Here is a 9758-nt window from a genome sequence, read left to right as displayed (position 1 = left end):
GCTACACAGCCGTATTAAATATAACAAATATCTCACAGAAACATGAACATTAGAAAAACGCTGTCCGGTTAAATGCAGCAGCTGTTTACATTTTCATTTGTTGAATATCAATTTACTCCTGGAGACTGGAGGCAGAGGTTCTGTAAACGGCCACTAGGGGCGCACTTCGCCTGTTTATAAAATCTACGGAGAACATTGTACGAGAGAGAGGAGGGTTTCCTCTTCTGGGTCAGTGGCGGTAGAGACAGCACCAGCTGCGGATGCTGACATCGCTTCCAGCTTCCCTGTGCACTTATTTTCATCCTCAGACCCCCACAGACAGCTTTTCAGAACCCAAATCTGCACCTACCACACTCTGGGAGGAGGATAGAGCCTGGGAATATCTGCACAGGCTTCTGCCCAGGTAGGAGATTGTCAGCACCTTCTGCTGTGTTTGTAGAAATAGTCTTGATAATCCTGGAGGAAATCTCTGCCAGGAACCGGGCTGAGCTCTGGGGGCCTTTCCTTCAAGCCCTGGGGTCGTTTATGATCATCGTTTGTGTTAAAGAGGGGATCTGTGCAGTGCACTGCATCCAACTGCACTGTGAGGAGTCAGTGCACACTGCACTGCATCTTCCTGTACTATGAGGAATCTCTGCAGAGTTCACTGCATCTCACTGCACTATGGGGAATCAGTGCATACAGACTGAACCCTTTTGAAGTCTGCGTTTAAGTGTTAAGACACTTGGTATTTGTGCACTTAAGAACATTATTACTTGCTTACTACACTGCATCTTACTGCACTATGAGAAATGTGTGCACTGCATCTTACTGTAGTATGAGAAATCTGTGCACCACACTATGAGGAATCTTTACACTACACTGCATCTTACTGCACTAAGAGGAATCTGTGCACACTACTACTTCATTTTAATGCACTATGAGAATTCTGTTCACACTGCACTGCATTTTACTGTACTACGAGGAAAGTATGCACACAACACTGCATCTTACTGCACTATGAAAAATATGTGCACTGCATCTTACTGCTCTATGAGGAATCTGTGCCCACTACACTTCAGCTTACAGCACTATGAGAAATATGTGCACTGCACTGCATCTTACTGCACTATGAGGAATTTGTGCACACTGCACTGTATTTTTCTGCAGTGTCAGGGATTTGTAAACAATGCAGTGCATCGTACTGCACTATAAGGAATCTGCACACTGCACTGCTTTTAACTACACTCTGTGAATTATTGACAAAAGAGGAGGTGTGTGAAAATGGCTCTGCTTTTTACTACTTTGTGAGAAATGTGTGCACTTCTGTTCACTACTGTCTGTGGACTGTTTTACAATGAAAATCTGTACATTGCATTTATTTTTCCTACTCTAAGGTGGATGTTGACAGGAAAGGAAATGTGTGCACTGCACTGCTTTTTTACTACAGTATAAGGGGGATTTAAAATAAAAGAGGACATCTGTGTAGACTCCTCTGCCTTTGACTAATCTGCCAAGGCTGTTTGGAGCACAGCTGTAGTCTGCATACTGAGCTACTTTTTACTACACTACGAGAGGGGGTTAAAAAGAGATATTCTGAAAGAACAGTTAGTTATAAATTCCTTACCTTAGAATTACCCCGAGGCGTCAGACTGGAGCCAGAAAGTTTTTTGTCAGTAGTACTCCTGTGCGTTGAAAGGTGGCCTTAGTCGGCTTCGCGTTCGTTGTTGGCGTGATGGACATTGCAGTAGCTATTTTAGACGACGCCCTTGCGGGCTGATGTCAGTTCTTTCTTTTTCCGCACCTTCCAGAGCAGATCCGGAGAGAGCGGTACCTCCAGTCACTTTTTGACTGACTTTTTGCCGACTTTTGTTGACCCTGTTTTCAAGTCTTCGACTCCTGGTGCACGTCAGGGATGCCCGGCTTCAAGGCTGGTGGTTCCTGTACCCGACTGATGTTGGTGACGGATCCGCACCGCATGTGCCTCGCTTGCCTGGGGCGTGACCATGACCCAAAGTCGGGCGCTCAGACTGCCGGACAATGAATCCGAAGTCTTTGCGGGAGCGGTCCTGAAAGCTTCTCGAGGCCTGGCAGTCTGTTCCAGTGCCGTCCGAGGTACCAGTCATGTGGGAGTTTGAGGGACCGGTCGCGGAGTCATCATCATCATTCTTCTTCCAAGTCTTCGCTCTTGGGGTCAGATAAGTCGAGGCACAGGAAGAAGTCAACGAAGCATCGTCGCTCTTTGACTACTCCCTGTCTCTGGGCTGACATGATGAGGGATGCAGGTGGTGCCCCTCCTGCGGCTCCTCATGCGGGTCCCGAAGGGTCGACTCCGAGATTCCCTCCCTTCCCGGGACCCAGAGTGACCCCTGCCCAGCTTCGCCAATTTTACAAATCGATGCATGCTATCTTTGGGCAGCCAGACTCCGCCAGTGCACCTTCAGGCACTGGGGACTCAGCTGGGGGCCCTGGGCCTTCGATGCCGGTAGCTTTGGCCCCGGCACGGTAGGGTCCCCTTGGATCCAGGCCTGGATCCGGATCGGCGCTGGTTCCACCGGCACCACGTCTGCAGCTAGCGTTGGTTGTGTCCCCAGCCGACATCGACCCCTGCCTACTCCTCGATGTAGACATGGAGCCGGACCAGCGTCAACTGACGCCAGATCCGGTGCCGATGGGTACTTTTGTGCCCTTGTCCTGCCCTGGCTCTTTTAGACCAGATTGGCACCCAGAAGAGGGTGAAGAGGACTGGGAGGGGTCTGGAGACCTTTTAACTGACCAGATAGGTTATGAACCGGACTGGAGAGGGGAACTGGGGGGAAGCCAGTGGTCTGAATACCTCACCAGATCTTGGCATGTTGTCGACTCTTACGCCGTGGTGTTGCGTAGGGCGGCTGAGGCTCTTCACCTCGAGCTACCTACGGTGGCAGTAAGGAATAACGTCCTGCAGGAGATGCTTCAACCGGCAACGAGCTCTTCAGAGCCCCTGCTACTGTTTAATGAAGTCCTCAGTGACATTTTTTTGGGCATCTGGTCCAGGCCCAACACAGGGGCTCCTGTGGATGGATGGTTGCCCGACGCCACCGCCTGGCCCAGGAAGACCCCACTTTCCTCTCCCAACACCCCACCCCTGAGAGCTTTGTGGTCCAAGCCCCCACCTCCAAAGGCAAATTCCCTACCGCACCACCTGATAGGGAATCCAAAAAGCTGGACCATCTTGGGAAGAAGATGTTTTCTTCCTCCTTCTTGGGACTGCGGTCGGTAAACACTGCATGTCTGTTGGGCCGTTACACCCACTCTGTGTGGGATACAGTGGCACAAGTGCTGCCCCAGTGCCCAGAGGAGGCCTGGGCTGTAATCTTCCATGTAGTTGCAGAAGGGAGAGACACAGCAATGTTTACCACCCCTGTGGGCTGGATACTGCTGACTCACTAGGCAGGATGATTTCCATGTCGGTAGCCCTTCGACGCTAGGCCTGGTTGAGGTCGACTGGTTTTCAGTGGATGTCCAATTCACTCTTATGGACACGCCCTTTGATGGCCGTCGTGAATTTGCGGCAAAACAGACAAAGCGCTGAGCGCTTTAGGGCCTCTCAGCCTACGGCCAGGTCCCTAGGCCTCTCCACCACCCGCCCTGCAGTCTGCCTTGTGCCCCTTTTGTGGCTGTCGTCTCCCACCTCTAGAATACGGCCAACCTCCTGCATTCGCTGGGGTTCTCCATCAACATGCCGAAGTCACACCTGACTCCCTCCCTCTCAGAAGCTCCTCTTCATTGAAGCGGTTCTGGACACAACGCAGTTTCGGGTCTATCCTCCCGAACAGTGAGTCCAGGATTTTCGGCCTATGATTCCGATCTTTCAGCCTCTATTCCGGATTTCGGTCAGAATGACCCTCTGGCTACTAGGCCTGATGGCCTCCTGCATCTTGCTGGTGGACTATGCCAAATGGCATATGTGGACTCTGCAGTGGGACCTGAAGTTCCAGTGGGCACAGCATCAGGGGAACCTGTCCAATTGCATCCAGATCTTGGAGGGCACTGAACACCATTTGCAGTGGTGGCTAATGAACCAGGATTGCGTTGATGGCAGCTCCCTCTCCCTTACCCAACCAGAGTTCACGGTGGTGACCGATGCATCACTTCTGGGATGGGGCGGCCATATGAGGGAGGCGGAGATCAGAGGCCTCTGGACTCCGGCGCAGTCCGGGCTCCACATCAACATTCTGGAGCTTTGGGCGATTCATCTTGCATTCAAGGCATTCCTTCCCTCTGTCCGGGGAAGAGTAGTGCAGGTGTTCACAGACAACACCATAGCCATGTGGTACTGCAACAAACAAGGCGGGTGGGGTCTTGGACCATATGTCAAGTGGCCATCCACCTCTGGACATGGCTGGAACATCAGGGCATATCCCTGGTGGTTTAACACCTGGCAGGTTCACTGAACGCCAGGGCAGACAAACTCAGCCGCAGGTGCATTATGGCTCACGAATGCAGTCTTCACTTGGAGGTGGTGCAAGGTTTCTTACAACAGAGGGGGGGACCTTAGTTAGATCTATTCACCACCGAAGAGAACGCACAATGTCAACAATTCTGCGCATAGGAATTTCCAAGGCGGCACCCACTAGGCAACGCTTTTCGTACGGTCTTCTGTACTTCTTTCCGCCTATACCACTACTGTCCAGAGTGCTGAAGAAGATCAAGCGCGATCGGGCCCAAGTCATTCATGTGGCTCCGGAATGGGCACAAAGAGTCTGGTGTCCCGAGGTGCTACACATGGCCATCGATCCTCCAATCAGACTGCCTCTTCGGAAGGATCTTATGTCGCAGCAGCTGCGAACCTGTCCAGTCTCCATCTCTTTGCGTGGAGATTGAGCGGCAGCAGTTGACGTCGTTTGAACTGCCTCCCCAAGTCTGTGATGTTATCTTGGCAGCCAAGTGTCCCTCCACTAAGACGGTGTACGCCTGTAGATGCAACAAATTTGTGGCATGGTGTGCAGCAAAGGCTGTGGTTCTCCTTTCTGCCCCTCTTTTCTGAGGTTTTCTTGTTACTCCTTTTTTTGGCCCAGCAGGGCTCTCCTCTAGACACACTTAAAGGCTACTTCCTGGACATTTCAGCCTTTCTTAGGCTCCCTGTTCAGCGTTCTCTTTTCAAGTCCCCTGTTGTAAATCGCTTTCTTAATGGCATTACTCATCTTTTTCCTCCTGTTCCCTTCATAATGCCTCAGTAGGACATGAACTTGGTTCTTACCTACCTTATGTGCGCTCCCTTGTGGCCATCACCTCTGCGCTGGGTGAGTGAGCTCCAAGCTCTTTCTTCAGAACCTCCTTTTCGGACTGTTCATCCGAACAAGTTTGTCCTGAGAACTCATCCATCCTTCCTTCCATACGGGACAGACCATCACTTTGCCCACCTTCTTTCCGCATCCTTCCAAAGAAGAGAGGCTCCACCATCTTAATCAAAAGCGTGCGCATTCCTTGTACTTGGATCGCACAAAACAATTCTGGGTGGATGACCAGCTCTTTGTTGGCTACAAAGGGCCCCAATAAATGTTGGGCCGTGCACAAACTGACCATCTCTAGACGGGTCGTTTTGTGCATCAAAGCTTGTCATTCCTTGGCAATGAAGGAGCCATCAGTGGGGCTGCATGCCCATACCACCAGGGCGATGACAGCTACCGCTGCTTTGGGACATGGAGTCCCCCTTAATGACATCTGTCATGGCAGCTACGTGGGCATCGCTGCACACATTCACAAGATACTACTTCCTGGACAGTCAAATCCCGAGAGACAGCTTATTTGGCCGTTCTGTTCTCCAGGACTTTCTGGTGTGAACTTGGTGTGCAGACCCACCTCCGGGGTTGGTATTGCTTGGGTAACTGTTCTTAGGTAAGGAATCTATAACTGTTTCTTTCAGATGAACATGTTACTTACCTTCGGCAACGATATATCTGTAAGAAACATAGGTTAGTTATAGATTCCTACCACGTCACCCACCCTCCCTGTTCTGCGAACTGACTTCTAGGGTTAAGGACTTCCTTTCAGGGCCCTAGTTGTGTGCACCAGTGCTCAGTGTCTGGCATGGCTCTGCGCTTCTGGCGTGGAAAGTCGTGTACAGAACTCTCGTCAGCGCACGAGGGCAGCGTCCAAGTAGCTACTGCGACGTTGTCCTGGCGACCACAATGCCAACAATGAACGTGGAGCCGACCGACGCCAGCTTTCGACGCTCAGGGGTACTGCTGACTAAAAACATTCCGGATACAATCTGACGCCCGGGGGAAGGAATCTATACCTAACCTATGTTTCTTACAGATATTTATCGTTACCGAAGATAAGTAACTTGTTCATCTGGGCACACAGCACTGCTTTTTACTCTTCACTGTGAAAAATCCGTCCACACTGCACTGCCTTTCACTACACTGTGTGTGGTATTTTCAGAAGAAATGATCTTTTTGCACTGTATAGTTTTTTACTACATTATGAGCGGCATTTACCAAAGAGGAAATCTGTACACTGCACTATTTTCTAACTGCAGTAGAAGCAGTGTTTACATCTACAGGAGGAAATCTATTTTACAACAGAATAAGAGGTGGTTACAAAAGAATTGATCTCTTCACACTGCACTGTTGATTACTGATACTATAAGGTACCTTTACAGAGAGAATCAGTAAGCACTGCTCTGTTTTTACCTATACTATGAGAGGCAGTAACAGGAGGAAATCTGTGTACAGGGCATTGCTCTGTATTACACTTTGAGGGACATTTACAGAATAAAACTGCAAACTGCACTGCCTTTTTACAAAACAGGGAGGGTTGTTTACAAAAGAGGATATCTGTGTACATAGCAGTAATTTTTACTACATTAGAAGGCTATATTATAGGGGTACTTACTGATCTGTAAGGCGTACTGATATTTACTCATACTAAGAGGCGTTCTTTGAGTAGAGAATATCTATACATGACTTTTTACTCGCACTACGAGTGACATTTACTGTGGAACGTTTTTAAACTGCACCACTTATTAATGACATTGTTATGGGTGTTCATTAAACGAGGGAATCTGTTCATGTTGCAATGCATTTTACTCAAGTTCACACTGTAAGGAATGCAAACAGATGACAACATTTCTACTCTGCACTTCTTTTTACTTTACTTCACTTTGAGGAGGCATTTGCAGATGTAATTTTTCCACAAAGTGCTGCTTTTTACTGTGACTGTGGAAGAGAAGTTAGGATGTGGATAATCTCAGTTAGCTATTGATTTGTTCCGATATTCTTTCCATGTGCTGCACAGTCCTACAACTCCCTAGTAACAAACTGCTAGCTTCTGGTGATTCACCTTATATAGTTCCCTTATATTAACAGGAGGCTGGTTCACTATAATTCCACAAAAGGTTTTCAGAACCACTGGTACTAAATGCTTCAATCTGTGTGACTCAGAACCTCATTTATCTTCTGAACGTCTGAGAAGAAGATGAAATTGGATTAGTCCCTACATGAGGGTCAGCGTCTGTATATATGGCCTTCTTCAGAAAGCAACCCCTGGTAGCATCCCTGAGCAACCTCCTTGTTGTTAACTAGTTGTCTGGCATAGGGTGTGGAATAGACATTCAAAAATATCCTCTTTTCTCGTTGGCTCCCTTGGTGATTGGAGACTGGTTGAATGGCAAATTAAAGAAAAGTCTGGTTTAGCTAATGGTAGAATCCTGCCTGTTGCACTGGGTGATGTGGAAGAGTGTGTTTCAGACATCATTTCACAGAAGAGCTCAGATTGGTAGTTCCAGTGCTTGGTATCCATTGTTTGCATCCGATTCTCCTAGTATCTGGCCTGTGTTCTTGCATTGTGTGCTCTGTGTTTATGTTATTATTCTAGTAGATGCTGCTGTTCTAAAAAACAAGATACTTTTTATCCCAATAAAGTGTATCTTATTGCAGGGATCTGGCGCGGATCCTGCAGCAGTAATCCATTTCCTATTAATGTACCAACAGACAGCACTACTTGCCTATCAGAGAAGTTGTAAGGTACGAAACAGTACATACCTAAGTAGGTATGATGAAAAACAAACTGTTGAGTAAGGTTTTAAATAAAGATAATGCTGTGATAGACAACAAAACATTCATTTTGAAACAACAACAGTGAAACAATGGTACATGGAATGATAATAGTAGTTTTATGTACAGTGTGTGCAGTATGTGGCATGTATTGTTCTTGTCTTCCATTCTCATGAGATGGCTTTACATGGTAACTTTGAGCTCACTGCGTGTGGAGCATCCGCAAATCTCAGAGACAGGCAATTCCAAAGATGGTAACATAGAAGTTTGAAATATTTCAGTCTGGATGCTGGTAGATAGTGTGAAAGATTGGAGTCTGGATTGGACTACCAAGTTCTGTAAAATAGATCGGTAATCCCTGGAGAGTGTGTAGTTGGTCTGTGTGTTGGCACAGCTGCCCACAGGGTGTAAGAAAATGTCAGCAATTTGTGGAGGGCCCAATTTTGGGTGAGAACCACCCAGCTTCCTGCAACATGAACTTGAGGGTGTGTGTCTGGGCATGATGAGTTACAATCTTATAGCAGAATGGAGGACCTTGTCCAATGGGGATAGATGTTACCAAGAAGTACTATCTTCAGTTACACTTACAACAAATAGAGAAGTCCACGTACCTCGAGATTCCCCTTCATCTCACAGCTTGAGCTCTGTGACTTGACCAGTTGAACTCCATTAAAGAATATGGCCTAGACCAGTTCTGCCTCACCCGACCTTTGAACTGATTGTTGAGGAAATAAGCCCCAGCCTGGAAGGAAGATCCACACAAGGCACAGCTGATAAAAGTCCTGTCTGGAAGGAAGATCTGCACAAGGCACAGCTGACAAAAGACCTGCCTGGAAGGAAGATCTGCACAGGGCACAGCTGACAAAAGGCCTGCCTGGAAGGATGATCTGCACAGGGCACATCTGACAAAAGACCTGACTGGAAGGAAGATCTGCACAGGGCACAGCTGACAAAAGACCTGCCTGGAAGGATGATCTGCACAGGGCACAGCTGACAAAAGACCTGCCTGGAAGGAAGATCTGCACAGGGCACAGCTGACGGAAGTCCTGCCTGGAAGGAAGATCTGTGCAAAGCACTGCTAACAAAAGTCCTGCCTGGAAGGAAGATCTGCACGGGGCACAGCTGACGGAAGTCCTGCCTGGAAGGAAAATCTGTACAAAGCACTGCTAATAAAAGGCCTACCTGGAAGGAAGATCTGCGCAGGGCACAGTTGGCGGAAGTCCTGCCTGGAAAAAAGATCTGCACAAGGCACAACTGACAGGAGTTCTGCCTGGAAGGAAGATATGCACAAGGAGCAGCTGTCAGAAGTCCTATCTGGATGTGGCCTTAAAGCAGTGAGAAACCCACAAACCACATGTTCCTTCAAGCCCAACTAGCCACAGTCACCAAAGCAGCAACAAGCCTAATCCAGTTCCCGGAGCTATAGAGCATCCATGTATCTCAGGGACAGGGAGTTCCAGTGACGGGAATTTAGAAAGTTGAACGATTTGAGACTGAATGTTGGTAGATAGAGTCTGGATTGGACTACCAAATTCTGGTAGATGGATTGGTAATCCCTGGAGGTTGTGTTGGTCTATGTGTTGGCACGGCTGCCCGAGGAGTGTCATAAAATGTAAGAAATGTTTAGAGGCCACACTGGACACAATGTATACCTAGGGCCTGATTTAGATTTCGGCAGATGGTTTATTCCATCGCAAATGTGACAGATAACCTGTCTACCCTATAAAAGTGCATTAT

General features: G+C 48.2%; 1 protein-coding gene across 1 annotated transcript in view; it reads left to right on the top strand.

Moving 5' to 3' along the window:
• Positions 1-231: 231 nt before the first annotated feature.
• Positions 232-9758, top strand: part of LOC147669884 (uncharacterized) — a 97901-nt gene continuing 88374 nt past the window's right edge. The window contains exon 1 of the mRNA XM_086948176.1: positions 232-403. The gene's annotated coding sequence lies outside the window, so the exon portion shown is untranslated. The remainder of the gene's footprint in view (positions 404-9758) is intronic.

The sequence above is a fragment of the Lissotriton vulgaris genome, unplaced genomic scaffold, assembly GCF_964263255.1.
Source record: "Lissotriton vulgaris unplaced genomic scaffold, aLisVul1.2 SCAFFOLD_888, whole genome shotgun sequence".
Classification (NCBI taxonomy): Eukaryota; Metazoa; Chordata; class Amphibia; order Caudata; family Salamandridae; genus Lissotriton; species Lissotriton vulgaris.
Note: the sequence above shows the minus strand (reverse complement) of the source record. Positions and strands in the feature narration are given on the sequence as shown.